At 36.0% G+C, this 26,286-nt stretch overlaps 2 pseudogenes across 1 annotated transcript in view; one reads left to right on the top strand and one right to left on the bottom strand.

The window, feature by feature from the left end:
• Positions 1 to 8,878: 8,878 nt before the first annotated feature.
• LOC148944262 (uncharacterized) overlaps positions 8,879 to 26,286 on the bottom strand; it is a 40,771-nt pseudogene continuing 23,363 nt past the window's right edge. Inside the window, exon 3 of the transcript XR_016142883.1 lies at positions 8,879 to 15,424. The product of XR_016142883.1 is annotated as an uncharacterized LOC148944262 (transcript). The remainder of the gene's footprint in view (positions 15,425 to 26,286) is intronic.
• On the top strand, positions 12,855 to 14,106 carry LOC148944263 (uncharacterized; annotated as a pseudogene).

The raw sequence follows: 26,286 nt of genomic DNA, 5'->3' as shown, positions 1-26,286 counted from the left end.
GACATGGTAGCAGGATAAATCAAGGTACGACGAGATTTTTTTGTTATCAAGCACAATTTTGCGTATCGGCAACTCTTCTTTCAGTACTAAGCCAAGTTTAATTCATTATTTTCCCTGGGTGCCCGAATTCATGGTTATTAGTTGCGTTTTGTCAGGATTAAGCAAGAGCGACATCTAGTTTTTCAGCTTGTTTTCAGAGACGGTCTTTCGAGATGGCACGCCATTTAGAAGCTTCAGAATTCATTTAGAGAGTTCTGTTCTCCGTGCGAATGGTGCTGATCAAAGATAAAGCTCTTTGGGAACCCTGCTGCTGTATCAGAAGTGGAAAATTTTCATGTCATGGAGAGCTGACACTGTACTATCAATGGTTAAAATTCAACACTTCTGGTTGAGCGGCAGGGAAACATGATAGAAACGAGATTCAAGGTGTCCTATTTTTACCAAAATTAAGCTACTCTTCTCTTCCAGTGCAAGATGAGTGGCTCCAACACACTCTGCATTCTTTGTCAGTAGGACATGTAAAGCGATGATGACACAACCGTTGTTCTGACTGCAAAAGGAGCACTATCGGTGAGCACGGCAAGCAAAGATTGCTTCAGAACCAGGTCAGGTTGAACCAGGCAACCAGATTGCTGCAGAACTAGGTCAGATTGTTCATAAAGCATGCCGAAAAGATTATTGCCACCAAAGTACCATTTATTCCTTGAAACGGACAAGTGAAGAACGTATCCCTAACGAGACTCCGAGAAAACTGAGGTGCGTGAAAGCAGCCACGACAGAACTTAGACACCCAGTGTTGCGGGCATGCGAAAGTAGAGGCAAAAACAATTGGGCGACGACTGTTCTCGGAAGGATGAATTACATTCTTTCTGACCTGCAGATGCAGATGCAGTTTACTATAAATCATGCTATGTGAGCTTAAAAAAAAAAAAAAAAAAAAAAAAAAAAACGGTACAAAGAGGAGGAAGAAAAAGATTCTGCCAAGGCGGGAAGACCAGTGGAAAAAAAGAAGCGAGAAGCTTTTGAAAAATCTCTAGAGCACTTTAAAAGTATAAAAGACCAACACTTACTCTTGTGATGTCGCAGAAAAGATGAATTTTTTCCTTGGATTCGGTGAAGCTTACAGTGTGAAGCACATCCAACGTCTTTTGCTTGAAAGCTACGGGGAGCGTGTGCTTATCACGGATTTGCCAGGGAAAACTAGCGTTGTGACATTCAGAGAGACGGTTCATTTCATTCTGAACGAGCATCGTACGCTTCCTAAGGACCAATATGAGGACGTAGAGATCATGAACATGATTAAAACGGTTGCTAGAATAACCAAAAGTGAAGCTGAAAGCCTACCTCCTTTATCATAAGAGTATCCAAGTTTAAAGTCTCTTAACAATATCAAAACGTGCTTAAGCTACCTTCCCAAGTCCTTGCGTCTTCTACTTTACAAATTAATGCCAGGGAAAAACGAGAATATTGCAGTGGCAACTCTTGGTCAAGCAATAGTGCAAGCATGTTTACCTCGAACAGTCCTCACACTTCTTCAGGTGTTTGTAGCAGTTCAACCCCACCACCACTTCGCATCACGGTTTCTAATAGACAACGTCCATAAGCTGGGCTTTTGTTCATCCTATAAAGAAGTGCTCAGATTTGAACGAAACGCAGCTGAAAGTTACAGGACTGGTCTTTTCACGCTTAGCGCTAGCGATTTCTTGCAGTTTGCAGTAGATAACGTAGACCATGCTATCTGCACGATCAACGGTCAAGGCACATTTCACGGAATGGGAATTATTGCAATAGTGAGTCCCAAAACGAAAACGACAAGGCCCAGTTTTCCTCGAACGGAAATTACTGCAGAAACCCTAAAATACATCATAGGCATGACCTTCCACTTCTACAATTGAAGGAACAAAGAGGGAGCTGGTATGGCGTATAAAAACCCTCCAGAGCTGTACAACCTCTGAAATTAACTTGGACCTCCTTTGGCACAGCAGCTGGCATTTTAGAAGCCAAAGACCTGGCTGGAGTGGCCTTATGCAGGCAGTGCACGTCGGAGAACATGACGGACGATCCTCACTTCTATTTTTATCTATGATAGACTGCAAACCTACTGATCCGTCGTGTATTTACTCCACATTCATATTCATCAGTGACCAAGCGCGAAGATTTCGGTGTAACTCCCGTTGTCACGTTTGACCAGCCCCTCTTCTGGAAAGCGACAAAGATTGTTCCTGACAAGCCTCCAGCAAGTCCCCTGAAGAAAATTGTAACAAAGCTTGGATGATTCCATACACGAATGAGCTTCCTAGGGGCTATAGGCTATATAATAGAAGGGTCAGACCTGAAAGAGATGTTAGAACTTGTTTACGGGGAGAATACAGTGAAGCACATTTTCAGCGACAAAGCGGTTGCAAGAGCAGTAAGAGCTCACGAGCTAGTTGACGCATCACTGAATGTTTCACTTTTGTGCATGTCATATTCGATTCCGTATGGCGAGAGACCTTACGACCACGAAGATCTTATACGAGTCTCTAGCGTGTATGATGATTTGGCGGATGGAAAGATTTCTGTGGAAGAAGTGGCTAACCACGAAGTCTTCAGGCGGTTTCACTACACCTCAAAGCCTTAAAATCGTCTTTGAAATCCAGCAGAAATGCGACACTATTCATGCAGTATTCCGAAATGGTTTCGATCTTTCGGAAGTTTTTGAAATCAGAAAGGACTGGAGACTGGGATCTCTACTTATCCTCTCTTTCTGATATGCTCCCATATCCCGCAGCAGCGGGGCAATTTTTATGCCAAGTCAGTTCGCCTTTTTCTTCAGATGATGCAGGAACTTGAAACATTGAATCCACAGCTTTTCGGACAGTTTGCAAGCGGCAAGTTTATTGCCCGACGAAGTGATCGTTTTTGGGCTGGATTGGCTCCAGACCTCAACATCGAGACAGTGCTGATGAAGAGTTTAAAAATAGAAAGAGGAATGACAAGTGGAAAAGGGATAACTGAGCTTCAGAGAAAAATATGGACAATGTCTATGCCAGTACTCGCTTCAGTGAATGATCTAATGCAGAAACTGACGGGCCTAGAGTACAGTTCTAGTGAGCAGCACGTTACTGCAACCGCAGCAGGAATAAAGTGAGATACTGAGGATCTACTAAAGTTTCTTGAATTCCTTCTAGAAAACTCTCCTTTCACTAGTTCCACAGAGCTTAGAAGTAAAGGTTCCGGGCTGATGCCCAAAAAGGCGTCAATGCAGAGGATGCTAAAGCTTTAGGTGAGCTGATCCTTCAGCGCATGGATGGCCAATCCGTCAAAAGTTTTTCATTCCGGAAGAAAGACAAAGTCGTTACATTGGCATCCGATGGGAACAATAGGATAGATGGCGAGATTTGCGTATCGAAACTGCACTGCTTTTTCAACGTCTTTCGACTGCTGCCCATACAACTGAAAATGACATGATAGAAACACTAAGTTACGAACTGTGCAGTTATCCACCCGCTTTATTTGAGAATCCTGGCATACTGCGTCAGCCAGAAAAACCTGCACTACCGAAAACAATATAGAAAGAAGCGAAAACGGACTCGATTCACCACCTGCCAGTGCATGTAACTGTAGTTGACGGAGGTTGACTGCTTCAGCAAGTACCTTGGAAGATTGGTGATACTTATGATTTAATCTGTGACAGCTATATTAGTTTCGTTACTCCACGCTGTACCTCCCCAACTGTTGTCTTCGATGGATACAGCGCTTTTCCAAGCATGAAAGATGCTACGCACAACCGACGGTGTAAGGGAAGCCAGCATCAAGTGATAAATTTCAGTTTAGGGATGAAGCTCCAGAAAAACAAGGAAGGGTTTTTGAGCAACTCTCAGAACAAACAGCGAATTATAAGCTACGTCGGGGAAAAACTCAGAGCCAAAGGATTTGAAGTCGTCCATGCGAAGGACGATGCTGACTATCTAATCGTGAAAACTGCCGTAATGAAAACAGAAAACTCCCGCCTAACGCAATAACACTTTACTTCGAATCGTCAACGAACGCAAAAGAAGCGATAACATGGTTCTGATGCCTCAATGAAGTGCAAGAAAAAATGGGAGAAGTATCCAGGCTGCTTCTGGTAGGGCACGCACTCTTGGGATGGGACACAACCTCACGAGTTTTCGGAGTTGGAAAGCAAGCTCTTCTACCTTTTTTCAAGAAGAGCGAAGTGTTAAAAAAAAAATGCGAAGTGTTTCTGGATGAATTATCGTCCAAAGATGAAACTGTGAAAGCGGGTGAATATTTTCTCCTCAGGTTGTATAAAGCCCGGCCAAACGAAGATCTCACTAGGCTGCGACATCGAATTTTCTTGGAAAAAAGTTTCTTCTTCTAATACTACGGCGTTTGTTAAGCCTGAAAGGCTTCCACCAACCGAAGCTGCAGCTTAATTCCACTCCCAGCGAGCGCGCCTCCAGGTATCCCATGAAAAGGGAAACCAGCTGACCTCGACCCGGCTGACTGGGGTTGGGTCCTCAGACCCAATAAATCCTCACCTGTGATGACCGATTTGTTGCCCGCACCTCAGACTCTTTTGAGTATCGTGAGATGCAACTGTAAGACAGGCTGCGAGAACTTGCGATGCAGCTACAAGAAAAACGGATTAGTGTGTTTGAACAGGGATAGCGAGATTGTCGAAGACGAGGAAATCAACTAGTGATATCAATACTGTTATTTAAAGTGAACTATACTGCCTTAAAAAGTGCAGATTTTACCTATAGTTACTGAAGTTCTTTTTTTAGTTTTTTGTTCAACGATATTGCCTTCGAAAGTGCAAATTTTTGCCGATAATAGCTGAAGTTTTACACTGTGATTACTGCCAAGCGGTTGTTTTCTTATGTTTAGTAATTCAAATGGCTGTAAGAAATTCAAATGGCTGATTCAAGAAAGTAAAAGTTTGATACTTAAGCAAGGTATTTTAACCATAGCCTACTTATTAGCCATTAGCAGCTGGATCAGTAGTCAGGCCTCCCTTCACCTTTTCCGTTATTTCCTCCAGTTTTGTTCGGTTTTCATGGTTCTTGTTTACTTTCCTTCATTTTAGGTGTCAGTTTCGTGATCAGCAGATATGAAAACCCCAGAAAACACATTTCAAACTGATTTCTACCCCTGACTTCAATTGTCCCTTTTCTTACCCTCTTTCCCCCGTTATGGTGGGGCTCATGCTCTTTATTTCATTTTAAATGTCAGTTTCGGGATCAGCAGATAGAAAGACCCCCAAAAACATATCTCAAAGTGCTTTCTACCCTTACCCTGTATTTTAAAATTTTTTCCCCTCTTCCCCCCCATTTTCCGTAGTACTCTTATTCTATACTAAATTTTAGATGTCAGTTTCGTGATCAGCGCATGGGAAAGCCCCAGACCAGAAAACTCACTTTGAACTATTTTCTGGGCATGTTCGGCAAATTTGCCAATTTCCCACTGTTTTTCGGGTACTCGCCCCACTCGGATTTATGGGGACTTATAGTACGTTGTACAGAATTTTTTTCTGATCATTTTGGTACCATTTTCGTTTATATTGCAATTTTGTCCGGGTCAAACCCTGGAAGTCCTGGACTAATGCTACTCGTGTTTTGGGAACAAATTCAAGAAAGTAAGTGCGTATGGCTGGTCGTTGTTCAATAAGTCTTTCAGCTGCATCTACTAGCGTGAACCTCCGTGTTGGTACATTTTTCACAAACTTCTATCTCTGTACTGAGACACTCTTCTGAACATACTCAAAATCTTCTCATCTTAATGGCCAGCCATAGAAAAAACAGTAAAGTGTTATTACCAAGTCTTATACTTCATCACCTACAACCCGTAGACTCTTGTAGTAAGCATTGTTGACAACAAGGAGATGGCATATCCCAATGTCAAGAAGTCTCTTCCCTGACTCTTCTCCTTTATGCTCGTTAACCAGTCTGAAAACTTTCTTTACTTCTTTTGGCAGATATGGAAGTGTTTTAAGCAGTAAAGACCAATATTTTCTGGTGTTTTTCTTTTCAGCATCTAAGACAGTTGCCTTGAACATCTTCTAGCTTTCATCTATGTTCCCATAATCAACTAAATCCTCCCATTAAACATTAGATAGGTCCCACCTCATCTGCTCAAAATCAGTGAAAGATTTTTTATCTCATTATTAATCTTCGTATTTACTTGTATCTCAGCCAAGATACACACATGGTCACTGTATCCAAGAGCGGGATGATAAGATGTAGAGGGAACTTGTTGAGGGTTGTTTGACACAACTAAGTCAAATAAAGAGTGTTGCAGTTGATGCCTGAATAGTGTGGTTGGTCTAAAATCTGTATCAGTAGGTTTTCGGCAAGGGAATTTGTGGTGACAAGAGATGGGCTATCTTTCAGAGGGGGGGGGGGTCACCCTATTCCTTCAATCCAATCAGCATCAGACATGTTGACATCTCCAAAACGAAAAACAGCTGAACCCTCATGTGAACTAATTTTGGAGAATAGGTCAGATATGTATAGGTGTGAAACAAATTGATCAGGGGCTCATGTAATTTGGTAAGTTACACCTAAGATAAATGATTTTGATCCAATATAGAGTTTCAAACAAACATTTTCAACCCTATTACTAGTAGAGTGAATAAAAGGGTAACTCAAAGTTTCAGCTCTCTGTCCAGTTTTGCCGTATATAGATACTCCTCATGACATTGGAAGTTTTCCAAATTGCTAAAGAAATTAAATCCAGAGATTTGAAGGTGAGATTCCTCCAAGTTATGCACTGAATTTTTTGGGCAAATTTAACAAACACGGATAATGTATACATTGAAATAAAAAAAAGCTTCTAGTTCAGCAAGCTTTGGAGTAAGAGTGTCAGAATTTATGTAAAGCACATGAATTGCTTTTTCATATTTGTTTATCTTTGTAGCCATGTTGCCAACAACAGCAAGTTGAGTTACAGGCATTTTCTTTCTGAAATAATTTTGCTTTCACTGCCGAAATTAGACTTAGAAAAACACCATTATGAAATTAGGTATATGATATTTGAAATGTAGTATACTTCTACTTTTATAACCTGATATATTTTGGAATGCTCAATTTCATATAAATCTAATATATGGATTTTTTTTGAAGAAGTTTTTTTTAAGAAAAGAGTAGGTGACATTAAATAATTTATGAGATATTTTTAAATAAAATTTGAAAGTCACCGAGAGGAGAGGAGCTGGGAATTAAATTAAAAAAAAAAAAAAAAAAAAAAAAAAAAAAACACCATTGGTCGAATCTGCACTGACACAGTTCGTGGAACTTCCAATACTCTCCAGCTCCTTGTTTACACAATTTAAAAAACACAGTTCTAGATCTAGTGCTCCATATGATTTATAAATGCCTTTCTCTCATGAGAAAAAGATCTATTTGTAGCTGATTCAGGAATGGTTTATTATCGCTTCCATTAGTCCTAATAAAAAAATGATGCTTTTGAATACACATGTGCAGGAATTTCTAAAAAGAGCCTAAAATCCCTAGAAATTTGCATCCTTGCAAAACAAAAGCATACCCTTGCTGAAAAACATAAACAGGAAGTTTACAGCCCCTACCTTGAACAACAAAGAGAATCATAGCCTATGCTATTTTTCCATGGGTACAAAACCCTTTTTCTTTGTTACTAGCAGGGCACTGAAATATTTCAGATTGTTGTTTAAGGGCTCGTTTAAAGGCAAATTTCATACATAATTAGTATTTTGATTAATTCTTTAACTTTACATCATAATCTAAAAATTAAAGACAAGACAAAGTAATAATTTAACTTTTGGGGCTCCATTAAGGGCTCAAAATGGAATTTGCCTCGGGAGCAATTGCTATATTTGAAAAGAACATAAAAAAGGCATCAGGGGATGTTTTTTATTTCTTTGTAGCTAAAAGTTTAGTAAAAAGTCTATATTTATCTAACAATTTTTGTGTTATAAAAGTAAGAACTTAGGAAATAGGTCTTCTGCTCAGATGAGACACAATAATAGGGTAAAGTTGCAGAATAGCAGCTCTCCCAAAGGAGAGAAGCTAGAACAAAAATAGAGGCATTTTCAAGTTACTAATTTCATGCTTTATTTCCATGATTTCAGTTGTGTTTGTGACAGTTCATCCTCGGTCCCCTGATGGTGCAATAGCATATATAGCCTCACAATATATACCAGTACTCCCGTACAATCCAGAACAGACTCAAGAAGTGAAGTTAGGTTAATCATAATGAAATATACCAAAATATGATGAAAAAACAATACTTCAGTAACAAAATTATGGAAACTACAACAAAGAATTATTAAAAGCAGGCCGCTCAGAACGCATTATATTAAACACCCGACCAAAATATCAACTATATATATTGAATATTTAATTAAAATACACCTACAACGTAGTTTATTTCACTGAACCTAAGCCAATTGTCTTCAAATACAAAAAGGTAAACTGGTTTTTCACTGATTCAACTGAGCAAACTTCGAGAGTGTGTTCTGGATTGTATGGGAGTACCTATAGGCCTAATGGCAATCCAACTAAAACAAAGAAATTGATGCTTTATAATATACAGCATCTTTGAATAAATCAGACTATTGTATTTCTTTCTGTTATTACATGCATTTTTGACACTTTTAACATAATATCTTTTCATCCAATTCTTAGAAAGACCACTCCGGCTAAACTGGATATTTTGAGTTTATTTGAGATTTTGGTTGTTTGTGGTATTTTGAGTGTTTGTAACAATTTATCCTCACTCTCTGATGGTGCAATAGCACATATAGCCTCACAATAAAGGCTTATAAGCAATTCAACTAAACAATAAAATTGTTACTTTATAACGTATAGTACCTTTGATTATTTCAGATTATTGTGTTTCTTTCTATTATTAAATGCAGTTTTAACACTTAAGATAAGATTTATTGCAAAAAACTGCGGACAAGCAACACAAAATACAACCTACTAGCAATGCTCAAGGAGCAAAACACAGCTTTAAATAATACCAACCAAGAAAAATATATTAATCTTTTCTTTCTACATATATCCTATATAGGCCTGCATAATTAGGATATTTTGAATCTAGACAGAATAATTGGTTTTACAACAGATCAATCAATGAAAAGGACAACAAACAAATATGTTATTAGGACTGCCTATGTCCATCAGGTGGTGTGTGCATTGCTAACATAATGAGTTGTTTTGAAAAGGAGCATCAATTAAGAACCTGATTAAGGTTGTATTTCTATTTTAAGTAAGCATAGGCTTGTCTTGTCACAAAAATAATGGAAAAATGTAGCAAAAATCACCATAAATATTACAGTTCTATAAATCACCATAAATGTTGCAGTTCTATACTCAAAGCTGTTCCTAGGGTCGGTGGTACCCAGGGTAAAAATTAATGGTACTTGTCTAGAATCCAGTAGTCACGCGATGAATGAAGTTTCGTTAAGATAGTTCCCGGAGTGAGAAACCCCTTTGTTTATACAACGTCTTATATAAGTACCGGGTAATGCCTATCTGATTTTCGCAATACAATTCTCGCGTGACTACTGGATTCTAGACAAGTAGTAAATTAATTCCAGCAACCCCCTTCCAACTCAAATATAAGCCAAAAAAAAAAAAATGAAATCAATGTGAAAAATTTGATCGAAGTGGCAACACACTAGTCCCTAGCTGCAGTACCTGGGACAGCTGACTCAGTTGCCCTCACTCCCCTTCCCCCCTAGGAACAACTCTCTCTATGGGCCTATCAAATTACAAAAAAACAACAACCATACTCTGTAATAACAGAACCATACTCTGTAATAAAAGTAAAGGTAAATACTAAGCTTCGGATCATGAGAAATAAAAACCTATAATCATTCAAATTCACATGACCAGAAATTACCATTGAAGAAGAAATGAAACCCAAAACGAACAAAAATTAAATAAACAAGCATAAAAAATAAAGATAGAGCATACTCTTATAAATGAATAAACGAGCAAAACTTAAATTGAATATACAAACTAAGCAAAAACAAACACAAAATATTTTACTATTGAATCATAAATAAACAGACAGAAGTTGAATAAGCAATCATAGCAAACAAACATACAACAGATACTAATACAAATGAATAAGTAAATCTTAAAACGACTTAAACTTAAATTGAATATGCAAATCAAGTTTAAAACGTTCAAAAGTCACTGCAAAGAAGAATTTGGGCACTGCCTCCTTCCCTTAATGTAAGTCTTAAACCTACTGCTTCATTAGTCGTTTACTAAAACTTTTTGTGTCTTGAACAGTCTTGGAAAGAACTAATTAAACTAACTGAATATTGGATAAATAATGATGTTAATTGATGAAAGCTCATCAGTTCAACATTTTATTCCACTATAATTTTTATTTTCAAGATTACAATAACAACAAAAGAAAATATTTGTAACATAATTCATTGTCAGTAAAGCGCCAATTACGCAGTAGGCTTTAGACTTTTAGTTACGAAAGGGGGCAGTAGCCAAACTGTTGTTTGTAGTGAAAACTATATTTGTCTTGAACAGTCTTGGAAAGAAATAATAAAATTAAACTGAATATTTGATATATAATGGTTTTATTTTTGTAATATAATTCGTTGTCAGTGAAGCGCCAATGACACAGTAGGCTTTTGACTTAAACAGTTAGGAAAGGGGGTAGTAGCCAAAATCTTTTTGTAGTGAAATTATATTTGTCTTGAACAGTATTGGAAAGAAATAATATAATTAAACTGAATCTTTGATATGTAATGATTTTATATTTGTAATATTATAATTCTTTGTCAGTGAAGCACCAATGACGCAGTAGGTATTAAACTTTTACAGTTAGAAAAGAGAGCAGTAGCCATACTCTTGTAGTGAAAACTTTATTTCTGTTGAACACTCTTGGAAAGAACTAATAAAATTCAGCTGAGAGCTCATCAGTTCAAAAGAGAATAGTTGTAATATAATACGTTTTCAATAAGGCGCCAATGACTAAGTAGGCCTTATACTAATACAGTTAGGGAAGGAGGTAGCATCCAAACCTTTACTTGTAGTGATTTCTGAACGTTTTAAGCTTGATTTGCATACTTAATTAGAGATTTAGTCGTTTAAGATTTAAACATTCATTTATATTAGTACCGGTTGTATGTTTGTTTGATATGATTGTTTATTCAATTTCTGTTCGTTTTTGGTTTTATTTATGCTTCAATAGTAAAAGACTTTTGTAAGTTTATAGCTTGATTTGCATATTCAATTTAGGTTTTACTCGTTTATTCATTTGTATAAGTAGTTGTTACATATTAAAACAATATCACTTCTCATAACAATACATAAAACAAACTTTGCACTGAACAAAAATGACAATAAATAAAATAAACAAGAATTGGTTATTTGATTATGGATTGGAACCATAAATAATAAATTCCACCGGCTTATAACATTATAAAACAAACAGATACATCATCATTAACAAGGATTTTTTTTAGAAGTCCCCTTAGGGGACACTAATTAAAGAATAACATATTAAGACCATAAATATTATGATTTGCCTTTTGTACCAAAAAAGGCTCTAACCAAAGCTGTTTTAAAAGCTGTAATATTGTTTGTAGAAACAAGATGGTTTGGCAACATATGCCATGATTTAGTCCTTTTTGTTAGATTTCAAATAGCTATTAACGAATGATGTATGGAATTTCCTAACCCAAGAAATAAGAAAAGGGTAGACAATAGCTTGTCAATAATTTCTCAGGATACGCGTACAGTCTGGATTTATTGTTAAGAATTTCATTCACCTGAATGAACTTCTTTCTAAGAATAGCAAGAAGCCAACTAAAATTTTACAAAATACATATTTTGAAAAACATTACTACCAACAAATCTAATTGCAATGATTAATTAATGATTAATGACATTTGATTCTTTTTCAAGAAACCAAGAGTATAATCGATCCTCCAGAAGGAAGCACTATGAAATTATGAAAACCATTAAACAAAGTCTAAAACACAAATATCATTCCTGAAAGTGCTTCACATTACTTTACCCCCCCCCCCCAATGATCAAATATATAGCTAAAATTTTATGTTTCCCACATGTTTTTTCACTTTTAATGGCAAAGAACTAACACAATGAAAATCAAGCAACCGAAGAATTCCATTCCATTTTGAGGAAGTTATTACTTCTAGAAGTCGTGATTGCTCAGTTGTGATGCCTTGAAGTTTAAAAATATGTATGCTAGGTTAAATGTTTCTTTAAAAGTTCTTACCTGCAATGATTATTTTGGTAACAATACAAGTAGTTTTCTTAAGCACAATGATTATTTAGACAACACAATAAATGATTGTGTTATCTATGAGTATGTTCAAACTCAATGATATGAGTTTGAAAAGGAATACACCACGTTGGGGTAACTTTGCCCTCCCTCCTCTGTATAATAATAATAGTGTCATAGAACCCCAGAGAAGATTAAAATTAGTTTTATCAAACAGTTCATGGGACACTGTTAAAAAGTGACCAGAGATTTGATATCAATACATATATCAAAGGAATTGGCTTATTATGCTGGCTCCAAATATATAAAATTCATTAAGCTGAGTGTTACCCAAAAAAAAACTACGAGCCTGAAAAATTGCCTGATTTTGACACAGGGAAAAAATACCCACTAAATATCAAAGAATTTTCATGAAAATCACACCATCAGATTAAATTTATGAACCCAACTGTAGAGGTTTCAATCTCCAATCTGCAATAAATGAGAATTTGGTAGCTTTTGCCAGAAGAAAGATGACAGATGCAGGTTTAATTCTTTTCCCCAGGGGTGATCGTATCCAGCAAATGGTCCTAGAGCATCGGAAGAGGGTTTATCTTTAATAAATCTAATACTGTTACTGGTCCAAAAATCTTTTTCTTCTCTGTCTGCAAGACTTTGGCCTGGATACTTCAGAAACAGAATGGGAACAAGTATTGGACCGTTGGAAGCTTTTTTACATCGTGTAAATCATCTAAAGTTCTACAAGTGCAAAATAAATGAAAGACAAATTGAGAGTTTCCTTTGTTTCTCTACCTCCTTAATAAGCCTCGCTGTGGATTCGTGTGATTCTGCTGATGATGATATGAATTCAGTTTGTGATTTAAGAAACTTAATAAGCATAAGACATCTTGAAATTAAGCATAGTCGACTGTATTCCACTGATACTAAAAAAATTGACCAATTTCATGCCAAAACTAGTTCACCTTTCCCCATCTAAGAGGGCCGATGATGCTACATATGCAATAGTACGACGTATAATTGAACCGAAATGTGCCACTATTGTTTCAATTGATGCTTGTGATGAATGCGTAGACAGTGACCAATTAGTTTGTTTACTAAATATACCAGATTTGAGACTAACATCGCTGAACCTGAACGAGTGAAACTTTATGGTCGATGCAGCTGTAATCAGCGCTATTGCTACTCACCAAACCAGAATAGTCTATCTAAACATCTATTACGATCAAATTTCTAATGAACATTTTTCCTCTGTCGTCAACTGGAATAGTTAATAACATTCCGTTTCAATTTCTGATTACTGAATTCCCTTGGGCTTGAATCTTTAATGTACTTCAAGCAACTTAGAACTCTCCAAATAAAAAGTTTTGATTTTCTTGATTATCCCAGCAATCTTACATGGACGACAATTTTACGAAGATGCTTAGCCAAACCATTGGATATACAGTTGACACATTTAGACATAGATGTTCGTATCTATGGGTTAGAATTGGTTGGACTTATACATCAGACCTTATTGGCTGAATTGAAAGGCGTATTATGACAGACAATGCCAAGGAGTGCCTCCAATTTATTGCCTCACGGCTCTTAAAACTGACATTTCTTAATTTAACGTCATGCCCTTTGGATGAAAACTTATTTAGAGAAATAACTTCTAATTTAGTCAATTTGGCTACTCTTAAAGTGGAAGACTGTGATATAACCGATGATGCATTGACTGGACTCCAAGATGTTGGAATTGACGTTGCAAGACCTCCACTTAGCAATTTGAAAAGTACGTTAACTAATTGTTATTTTAGTTTAGCCAGGGCGAGCTTAGATTGTAAAAACGCGTCTGAAACCTTCTGGTGCCGTTGCTGTTTATAAAGGGGCGCGTCAAGGTACTATCACTTCGCCTCATCTTTTTAACAACGGCGTCTCAGATGCTCAACCAAAATGCGTATCCTCATGCATTGAGGCGGGCAACAAACGTAACACTTGTCTGTTATTCTGATCAGAAAAATATCCTTAATTTTAGCAAGACGATACAATGTATCGAATAAAACTTCAGCATACTTGAGAATGAATATTCTAAACTGGGTATAGAGATTAACTTTGAAAAATATGATGTTCTTCTATTAAATTCAAACAACTGGGACGTCTTCAGTTCAGCAGTTCTGCTGGGATGTCTTTTCGTAAGGCCAGTTGAACAACTTGTTTACCTTGGTGTCTTCCAATTGGGTCACCCTAAAAGCGAGCCTCTGATTTCCAAACTCGAAAAAAAATGTGGTGCGTCTTATGTCTCAGTTGTCCAGAATAAAGAACGTTTAAATCAAATAATGCATTGAGCATTCAACCAAATAATCCTTGCTAAACTGTATAATTCAGCAGCAGTTTCTATACACATCACCATTTTGGAAGATTTTCACACAAACAGATAACTGTAAAATCTGTTCAGTATATTCCAATTGCACAAAATATTTATTTGATTTATCCCTTTGGGGCAGAAATTCAGCATTAATCTGCAAATTTAAAATAGCCGACCCAGCAAATAGCTCTATCAAAATGTATTTTGAAACATAACCGCAAAATCAGTTTTCATCCATGGCACCCCCCTTCTTATACACTAATGTTTGAAGTTGTATGTAGCTAACAGTTGTTCTGAGTTTAATTGGTGATGTTTATTGATCGTTTCGCAAGACGTTGTGATGGCTTTTCTCAGTATATTTCAAATTAAACAAAATACTTCATTTGCCCCCCCCCCCCAGACCCAAATTTCAGCATTAATCAGCAAACCTTTTTTTGCAGTGATGTTTAAAATTTATGTATGTAACAATTGTTCAGTGTTATGATAGGTGATGATGCCTTCATGTTTTTGGTGAAGGCAAGTCTTTTTTTTTGTTATTCAGCCTTTTATGTCTTTTTCTCTATTTTGTACTCCGTTTTTGTGTACTTTTTTGTAATGTTGGAAAGGTTGGAAATAAATAAATACAGCAATGTCAAAGATACAATGCACTTAAAAAAAAAGAATAATGGGAACAGCCTACTAAAGATTACCTCCAAGCTGAGGATTTTTTTAATTTCGGAAGAGTTTAGACAAGCCGAAGTCAGTAACTTTATGACAAAAACTTAAATCCAGTTCTTCTATAGATTGCTTCAATGACACTGGTTGTGCTGCAAGGTTCACAAGACCAAAATTGGTAATCTGGAATAAGAATAAATATAAAATTCGAACAACATCATAAATATTTTTACATCTAAAACCGGCCAAAATTAAATTGCAGAAAAATGAAGAGCCTGTATAAGAGTAGATGAAAACACCATCTATTGTTCTTTACATAGTAAAATATAAGATTCTTTTATATTTCATATACTTTGAATATATTTCATTTTGTTTTCTTCCGGTTTGGAAATCTATACCTAAGGGCAAAAGACTGACAGAAAATAATAACCAGTTCACGAGCAGGTCGAAACATTCCATTGTAGTAAATTTAGATATTTTATTATTTATCATAATGAAATCTGACAAATAAAATCTATATTTTGAAGTATATAGTGATCTAGTTCTTTTATTACAAAGCTCTTAAGGGCACCCAATAAACTTTTTGGAGTTTGAAATTAGTTTTATAATAGAATGCTTTTTGCTATTTATTAGAACAGCACCCATCCTGCTTTAAGTTTTTGACACTTTGGAAGTGAAAGAAGATTTACTTTGTGATGAAGGATTAAAGACATTACTAAGAAGATTAAAATAATCTGATAGTCTATTAAATGAGTATTTTGAATATGGTGGATGCCAAGCTAGGGGTAAATTACTGAAGCTAGGGAATTTAATTTTTGAAAAAAGGAGGTACATAGCAATTTTAGGAAACTTCAACTAAACTCCTATATAAGAAAGATAATAAGTGCAAATGTGCTAATTATAGAGGCATTGGCTTGGTTTCTGTAACAAGCAAATTACTTACAGTGAGGATACAGTTAAGACTTGAAGATGTTGTCGATAAGCCTTTAAGAGAAAAATAGTGTAGTTTTAGGCGAAAGCTACATGAGAGCACAGAGCCAAATGGAAAAGTGAAACTCTCCTAGACTTAGAATATGCAGATGATTTGAGCGTTCTAGATGAATGTCAGCAAAAGATTAAATTTTGGAGGTTTTGAGAATATATGTATACATATATACATGTGCTATGTATTTACGCAATGAGAGCATTACAAACCCAAGAACAGTTATATAAAGAAAGTTTCTTTAAAGAACAGGACGTAAATGCTCCAAAGATATGTCGGGCCCATTTTTTTAGAAACTGAAAAAAAAAGTCGCACAATTAATCGCCTACTATTAAAAGATTCTGCCTATTTTTTTTTAACTGGAGAAATTGCCTACATGAAATATGCAGAGAAAATTGTAATTTGAAACGAAAACAGTTCATACAATATTCATTCACTGCAGACATGAAGATAGAGGGATTGTGCTGCTTCATCGCAATGTATCACCCTCAAAATTTGGATATCTTGAAAATTCATTATATGAAACGGGATTTCCCCTCCTCACCCCCCCCCCCCCAATCTTTACGCAAATGTTTGACTCTGTCAAAACTCTACTTTTTAAAGTAAAGAAAAACTTTAGCGTAAAAAGCGGGGTGTTGAGGAGGGGACAGCCCCTAAATCATATACCCTAAACAAGGATTCAATATTTTCTAACGGCTTGAAAGGCTTTTAAAATATAATGGATCCCAAGAACCAAAAAAAACTATTTATCTTCTAAGCCACCATGGGTCTCTTGAACATAGGTCTGTTAAAAAAAAAAGTTTTTTGGGTCCATGTAGGCTACTAGCTTGCTCCCAACAGCCATACATCTAACCTTCTTCTCTATGTATTTTCATGATTTTCAGCATGCGTGAAAGTTGAAAGGCTGAGGTAATTTCATAGCCCTTTTTCCTATCCAGCAGCTGCGAGGATTTTTTTTATGTACCTTTCCAACAGTATTTTCAGGGGGTTACTAGCCGAATCATGTATCTGGGCATTGTTTCTAAGACTAGATGTACATGTCTTCTCGTTTCTACACCCCATATGCCATTTTTTTCGTGTGTAAACATATGTCTCCCGACCTTTAAAATTATATTAAAAAAAAAACAAGTTTTTTTAACTGAAAGTAAGGAGCGACATTAAAACTTAAAACGAACAGAAATTATTCCGCAAATGAAAGGGGCTGTCTTCTCTTCAACGCCTCGCTCTTTACGCTAAAGTTTTTTATTGTTTAAAAAAATAGATTTGTGAGAAAGTAAAACTTTAGCGTAAAGAGCGAGGCGTTGAGGAGGGGACAGTCCCTTTCATCACTTTTATTATTTGCAGATATAAAAATTAAGGCTGCATGTTGAAAAGAGTGAAGTTTTTATTTTTAAAAAAAAGGAAAACAAGTGGCGAAGATAATTATGGATTTAAATTTAATAATAAGGAACTGAAAGTAAGCAAAAGAATAAATATTTAGGATTTGTTTGATCGGAAAATGGGAGTTTAAAGAGTCATGTTGATGAACTAATTAATAGAGGTAAAGTGGCCATGTCTGCAATTTTTAGACATCCGACGATAATGGGAATTAAAAACCTAAAAATGCATAAAAGAATATTTAATACAAAAATTTTACCAGTAATAGAATATGGAGCAGAGATTTGGGGCGGAGAAGCGGCACAGAAGTTGGAGTCCCTCCAGCTCCAGTATTATAAAAGACTGTTTGGATTACATCAGACAACTCATTCACAGATTCTGAAAGGTGATATTGGCCTGTTTTCTTTAAAACTACGTAGGTCTATTTTGATGCTTAGATTTTGGTTGAAGCTCATTAGGTGTAATGAAGAGACTAGTAAGAGCTGCTTATTATCAGATGTTGAGTTATGGTTCGAAAACGTCGTGGCCATCCCAAATTAGGTCATTACTAGAAAGAGTGAGAACGCCTTACTTATGGAATAACGGTCTTGGTTCCCGTGATCTACCAACAAATTTAGTAAGCCAGGTACGATTTATCTTAGAGGGTCAAGAAATTCAGTATCGGCAAGGGCTGGTTTTAAATTCTGCTACATTGAATCATTATAATCAGGTTAAACCCAGTTTTGGTGAGGAAATTTATTTCTAGTTCAGTTTACCGGCTATGATTTGATGTCGATGTATTCCGCTTATGGCGAATTGCCTTCCGATCCAGAGCAGGAAAATGGTGTTCGACAGGGGGATAGTACATCCTGATGGTCGGTATGTGCTTCCTCTTTGTAGGCATGAAGACGAAGATTTGGACCATTTTCTCCGGAAGTGCCGGTGCTATCTGATTTAAGGGAAAAATACTTATAAGGGATTGTTTCGCTGCTTCCAAAAATCTTACAAAGTAGTAATCCAACCATATTTAGTATTGGTCCGTACATAGAAAAGGGACTAGAAAGAAGGAAAAGCTTATAAAATTAATTATTATTTATTATTTTGAATTACAGTTATTTTCTCGATAATTTACCATGAGGTATTTTTCGCTATGTATCATGTTAATGTGTGTTTCGTAATTTGTTCTGTTGTGATTTCTTTATTTTCCATAAATTATTGTGTGTATATGGCTCTTGGGCTTTTGATATATATGGCTCGAGAGGCTCTTGGGCTTTTGAAATACACGATCTATCTATATATCCTTTTTCACTTACAACCTTGCCTTTTTTCTTTTTTTTTTATAAAACTCCTCCTTTTTAAGAGTTTCGTTTGCTATTATCCGAGGCTGCTCCTTGTTTACAGTTCGTTTTATACCACGAGAGGCTTTGGCCATATTTTCAGTTTTCTTTAATCTAAGGTTTTCGTAAACCTGGCTTTTACATTGGAAAAACGAGTGAAACCTTTTTTTTTCACTTTTTTTTTCAAACGACAATAAGGACATAAAATAAATATATAAGGGACAAAAATATATTAAGCACTTTAGTCCCTTAAAAACAAAAAATGAAACTCTAGTTTTTAGAAAAAGAAAAACTTAATTCCTTAAAAAAAAAAAAAAAAAAAACACAATTATTTCTTTAAAAAGACCATTTAATCCCATTACCAAACGGCCACTGCGGGGTTCCATGGCCTTCGGTTAGCCGCCATAAGGGATGTGTGTGTGTGTGTGTATCAAATAGCCTTTTTAAATAAATGATTTTTTTTCTGTTTTTTTTTCAAGGATTTAGTGTTTAATTTTTGTTTTTTCCAAACTAGTATATAATCTTTTAAGGAATTAAGTGTTTAATTTTTGGTTTCTTCAAAACTTGTTTCATTTTTCGGATTTTTTAAGGAGTTAAATATTTAATTTATTTACTTTTTCCTTTTTGAATGCACTTAATCAATAAATAAGTTCAAACTTAATCAGTCTTTAATGTTTAGAATAGACCTAGCCCATAGGTAAAGCCCTATGTATGCTAGAAAGTGCGAGTTAAAGAATTACCGAACAGTATGATGGCCTCAAACTTCAGAAGAGCACAACCCCAAGAGGGAATATCGATTTCTCCTTAAAATAAAGCTCAAATCTTAAAATACCGAAAAAAAGGTTAAAAATTTAATAAAAAGAAAACAGAAATCATTAAAAAGTTGAAATACGGCACAATGTAAACAAGAAAAGTGTGATTTAAAGCAAAAGAATTGAATGGTATGATGACCCCAAATCTCAGAAGAGCCAGGCCCAAAAGGGGGATACAGTCACTTCTCCTTAAAAAAAAACCCAAATCTTAACATTCAGAAAGTAATCGCTTAAAACACTATGCAGAGAATAACCCCCAGAAATAAAGAAAGGCAACTCGGGATTCAATTATGTCGAAAAAGTAAGGTTGAGAGTGAAAAATTCAGTTTACGGCATGCTGAGAGTAACCCCCTGAAAAGTGGCCCCTCGTTGTAAAAAAAAAAAACGAAGTATAAGCAAGGACCAGCTTGGAATAATAGCGAATGAAATTCTTAAGAGGAAGAGTTTTGTCAAAAAAGTAAGATTGGGAGTGAAAAAGGCGTGTACTCCAATCTAAAAAAACTAGAGTTATACAAACCTTAGATTACAGAAAACTGAAAGTATGGTTAAAGCCTCTCGTGGTAAAAAAACAAACTGGGTGTGGAATCCAAGATAAAAACCGAATTTTAGGAGGAATATAAAGAAAAATTAATTGGAATTAATAAACTGAAGTCTTTTGAATAGTATTGTTTAGTGTTAGAGCATGAGTAAAGGCGAAAAAAAGTAAGGTTGGGAAGTGAAAAAGGTGTGTACTCTAATTTAAAACTAACAGATTTTAGGAGGAACATAAAGAAAAAGAAATTGCTTGGAAAAACTTAAAAGGAGAAAAAAGTAAGGTTGGGGAGGGTGTGTACGCCATGGAGGGATTAACCCCCTAAAAAGTTGGTGTGAAAGGTACAATAGAAATGGCTGTCTCTGTATGATGTTGTAGAAGGCTCTTTTGATTAAGTACCTGCTCTTACCACGTTTTGACCCAATGCATCTCTCCGTGATAAACTTGTAACTTAAAAAATTTTGCCAGAGTTTTGTTTGCAAGATGCTTGTAAGAGTCAGGGTTAAACTTGGCAATGTGTAGCCTGGGCAAGTTTCTAAGATGAGACCCCCAGGAGATGTCTGAAAAATTCTTGAAAGAATATTCAATGCCTCTTGTGGAAAAAAAGAACTGTAAGCAGGGAGCAGCCTGGGATAATAGCGAAAAAAAATCTTAAAAACAGGAGTTTTGTCAAAAAGTAAGGATGGGAGAGATGAAAGGTGTGCACTCCAATGTAAAAACTAGAGTTAGGATGGATACAAAACAAAAGTCTTAATTAATATATAAAGCCTTTTGAACAGCATTTTTTAGTGTTGGAATACAGGTAAAGCTGAAAAAGTAATGCTGGGAAGTAAAAAAAAGGTGCATACTCTATTGTAAAAACCAGGTTTACAAAAAACCTTAGATTAAAGACAATTCAACGCACAGTCAAACCCTCTCTCGAGAAAAAAAAAAACTTAAGCAAGGAGCCGCCTGGGATAACAGTGAAAGAAACTCTTAATACTCTAACGTTAAAACCAGGTTTACAAAAAAAAACCTTAGATAAAAAAAAAATTCAAAGCAAAGTCAAATCCTTTCGTGAAAAAAAAAAAGGTAAGCAAGGAGCAGGTTGGATAATAGCGAATGAAACTCATAAAATAAGAAGACTTTTGTCAAAAAAGTAAGACTGGGAGTGAAAAAAAAGATGTGTACTCCAATTTAAAAACCAGGTTTCGAAAATCTTGGATTAAAGAAAACTGAAAGTATGGTCAAAGCCTCTCGTGATAAAACAAAAAGAACTATGAGCAAGGAGCAGTGTGAGATAATAGCAAATGAAACTCTTAAAAAGACGAGTTTTGTCAAAAACTAAGGCTAGGAGTGAAAATAAATGTGCATTCCAATGTAAGAACCAGATCTAGGATGAAAATAAAGAAAAAAATTTTGTTCTGAATAACAAAATAAAGCCGTTTGAACAGCATTGTTTATTATTGGAGTATATGTAAAGCTGAAAAAGTAAGGTTGGGAAGTGAAAAAAGGTATGTTCTCCAATGTAAAAACCACATTTTAGGAGGAATATGAAGAAAAAAGAACTCGTCTGGAATGAATAAAATAAAACCTTTTAGATAGTATTACTTAGTGATTGAGCATACGTAAAGTCGGAAGAAGTAAGATTGGGAGTGAAAAAAGGTGTACACTCGAGTGTAAAAACCAGTTTTTCCGAAAAAAAATTTAAAAAAATGAAAATAAAAAAATTAAGGACACCCTAGACGGTCAATCATTTTCATCAAAATCTTCCGTCAATCAATTGATCAAAGCATGATTGATCGTCTAGGAACCGACTCAGTCATTCAAACTTTCTAATAATCACCTTCAACGCTTGCCTCAAGCGTCAAACAGGTTCCTAGATGGTCAATCATGCTTTAATCAGCTGATTGACTGAAGCTTTTGATCAAAATTATTGACCTTCTAGGGCGCTATATAAATATAATATAATCTATATAATCACTGTATATATAGATAATATAATCTATATAATCACTGTATATAAAGATAATCTATTATTTATATACAGTGGTTTAGGGTGTCCTTTAGATTAAAGAAAATTGTAAGAACAGTCAAACCCTCTCGTGGTGATAAAAACTAATTGTAAGCAAGGAACAGCTTGGGATACAGCGAATGAAACTATTAAAAGGAGAAGTTTTGTTAAAACAAAGTATGGTTTGGGAGTGTACAATGTTCCTTGTACTTTTTATCTATCTTGATATAGGCAAACGGTCCCAGGATGAAATCTTTGTCGCATCCTTACCATAGCTTTCCCAAAGATCCAAGACAAAATTAATATGAAAAAATATATTTATAGTAAAATTATGGGACACAAATACATTATATATGTATATATTCACTCTTGCCAAATTGACCTAAAAATGATTTCCGGGGGGGTCTATGTTTGCTTATTGATGTTTTTTCTTGACACTTCATGTGCCTTGATTAATATGAAAAAATACATTTATAGTAAAATTATGGTACACAAATATATATATATATATATATATATATATATATATATATATATATATATATATCCCTGAGACCTGGTGTCCACGTCTGTGGACACCTCCATAAAATATTTTTTTTGCAAAGCCCTCGCCATCTAGCACAGGTTTCGTTGTTTCAACGTGCTTTTTTGGACCTGAAATGCCATCTGTGATTTTTTTTCAGAAAGTTTCTGCGACTTTTAGTGGTGTTTTAACAATCTAGAAAAGGCTAAAATAAGGAGATGAAAAAAAGCAAAGGTAAGAAAAAAGAAAGTGATGAGAACGAGTTCTGAGAAAAATCAGGTGTACTCTCTAGATTGTAGACAGTGCTTAGATAGTTTTAAAAGCAGTTAGCTTGATAAGTGCCATCTTTTGGAACTTGGAAAACCTCCATGTCCACGCCTATGGCCAGGCGGTTCCAATCGAGTAAAAAGCTAGGGTTGATTTTTCGTAGTTCAAATCTCGATTCTAATGGGGATAGCAGAGGTCAATGATTGTTTTATTTACTAAATTGGCAACAACCTAGCTGCCACTCACCCATAAGAAATAGCCACCCCCGTATAGTGTCCCCACCCACCCCCATCCTTTCTCCCATATCCTTTTCTACCTTACGTTATTAAAAACTTGTATTCCCTTTTTTACAAATAAAATCAACCAAAATCACAACCCGTAAGTCTGCTAAAAATTAAACTATTTTGTATATATTATTTTTTCATTGTTGAATATTTGGTTATTTTATTTGTTACCCTTTTTATCTTTTTATATTATGACCTTTAAAATATTTTATAGTTATGACCTATATTTATGCCTTTTGTATTTTCTGACTGTTACCTGTCGTGTTTTCGTTACGGTGGTAACTATGTGTAGTTATTATATTATTTTATTATTGTATTTTTTTTTTACTAACAAATGCAAATTCGGTCCACTAGGGTTTGTGATAGTTCTTTTGCCAATCACTATCTATCTATCTACCTATTACTTTCAAGCTTACTGAACCTGTTCCTTTTTTGTAGTTTCCCTTGATGACACCCTCGGAATGCTCGATGAGAGCGACCTGGACCTCTCTGATTTAGATGATGATGAGGAATGGATATAAAACTCTTTGTCGTCTTCAGACTCTGACGGTGAATCAGCTGTTGCAGCCATTCCCTCATCAAGCAGTTATGCTGTTCTTCCAGATGTTGAAAGTGAAGAATCTGATGATATCGTACCCTTAGCAACCGGTGCCAAACGCTTGAAGGCTGACAAAGTAGCAGCAACCTTGTCCTGGAGGAAGTCTCGGCGGTTCGATAATCATCATGGCCCGGATGTGGGTCCTGCTCATTTCCAGGACCACGACGACTGGAGTACAGAACAATTCCTTTTGCAATATTATCCGGAGAGCTTCTTCAAACGTACAGCTTTTTGCATGAACTACAACTATCAGTTGGCCCACCGCAAAAGCTTGAATGTAACTCCAGACGAGCTGAAAATTTTTGTTGGCATTGTCATCCTGATGGGGAACCTCAAGTTTCCTCGCATCCGCATGTACTGGTCTGGGAAGTTTAGAGTGGAAGCCATATTGCAAAAGATGAGTCGAGAAAGATTCTTCAAAATTCTGTTGAAACTGAAGTTCGTTGTTGATTCAGAAATCTCAGACGAAGAAAAAAACAAAATTAGGCTTTGGAAGGTGCAGCCGATCGTTGACAACTTCAGGAATATCTGTCTCCAGTTGTCACGTGACAGGAACTGTTCAATTGACGAACAGATGATACCCTTTCAGGGTATGTCAACTCTCAAGCAATATGTCCCTAACAAGCCCAATCCGGTTGGATTAAAGAATTTTGTCCTTGCCAGCTCCTCAGGGCTGATACTTGACTTCCAAATCTACCAGGGAGCCACCACCTTGGGAGAGCAGCTGGTAGCACATGGCTTGTCAGCTGGGATCGTACTGCGCTTGTCTTAGACCCTACCAGAAGGTACATACCTCTATTTTGACCGATTCTTCTCGTCTGTTAAGCTCCTCGACATGCTGGCTGAAAGAAAAATAAATGCGACCGGAACTATCATGAAGAACCATTTGGGTGCCAACGGCCCAACGCTTTTTACCGAAACAGAAATGAAAAGAAAAGGTAGAGGAACCTCTGTCATGTCTGTGTGCTCAGATAGAAAATTAGTCGTGACCCAGTGGTATGATAACAAAGTGGTTCTCCAGTCTTCAAACTGCAAAGGTATAGAAGAGGAGACAGAGGTCAAACGGTATGACAAGCGCCAGGGGTCTTACGTACAGGTCAAATGTCCATGAGTAGTCTCCGACTACAACACCTACATGGGTGGGGTTGACCTTGTGGACCGCATTGGTCAGCTATTACTGGTTTGAGACGCGTACTACAAAATGGACTGTGCGTCTGTTTCATCATTTTGTGTATGCTGCACTAGCCAATGCATTTCATGAGCTGAAGGGCCATGGCCCAGAAGTTCCTGTTGACCTCAAACAGCTCATTGACCTTCGTTTCAACGTGGCCGAATTTTTGCTCAATTCTGGAAGCTCGGAGTCACGAGGTCAAGAAAATAGCAACGAAGTACTCTTGGGTGAAACTCAACACCGTGTTTTGAGTGTGAAAAAGAGGCCAATCCCTCCACCATATGCCAGAGCTGGACTAAATCTACCAGAATTTTGGGACTTGGCGAATGCAGCCCGGTGCAGAAGGCCTGGATGCTGCGCATCTATAAAGGTCCAGATGGATGTGCTCGCAGTGTAAAATCATTCTCTCCTTGACACGAGACAACAACTGCTTCAAGAAATTTCATGAAGAGTAATGTTTTGTTTTCAACGTTCTGACAAATCTCTTTTAATAGACGAAACAGATTTTTACTATACTCTTAGCTCGATATGGACCCAATGTCCACACCGGTGGAAATCCCCCAGAGGGAGGGAGGAGGGGGGGGGGTAACTTCTTTTTTTAGTTGATCAATGGTCAAAATGATTAATTTTTATGTCAACTACAAAGAAATGAACATAATCAGAAATGTGTTTTTATGGCTAGGTCTCAGAAGGATATATATATATATATATATATATATATATATATATATATATATATATATATATATATATATATATATATATATATATATATATATATATATATATATATATATATATATATATATATATATTTATTCACTCTTGCCAAATTGATCTAAAAATGATTTCTGGGGGTCTATGTTTGCTTATTGATGGTATTTTCTTAACACTTCATGTGCCTTGATTAATATGAAAAAATACATTTATAATATAATTATGTTACACAAATATATATATATATATATATATATATATATATATATATATATATATATATATATACAGGGGCGTCGTTTGGGTGGGACAAGGGAAGCATTTGCCCCTCCAATAATGTGGAGAAAAATACATTATATATACCATGCTACTTGAATATCTGGATATTGACCCCTCTTGTCCCCCCCCCCAATGAAAATGCTCTAGATTCGCTCCTGTATATATATATATATAAATATATATATATATATATA

Source organism: Artemia sp. Qi Xiang Cuo, chromosome 14, assembly GCF_049724085.1.
Source record: "Artemia sp. Qi Xiang Cuo chromosome 14, ASM4972408v1, whole genome shotgun sequence".
Classification (NCBI taxonomy): domain Eukaryota; kingdom Metazoa; phylum Arthropoda; class Branchiopoda; order Anostraca; family Artemiidae; genus Artemia; species Artemia sp. Qi Xiang Cuo.
The sequence above is the reverse complement of the archived record's forward strand: the minus strand, read 5'-3'. Positions and strand labels throughout refer to the sequence as shown.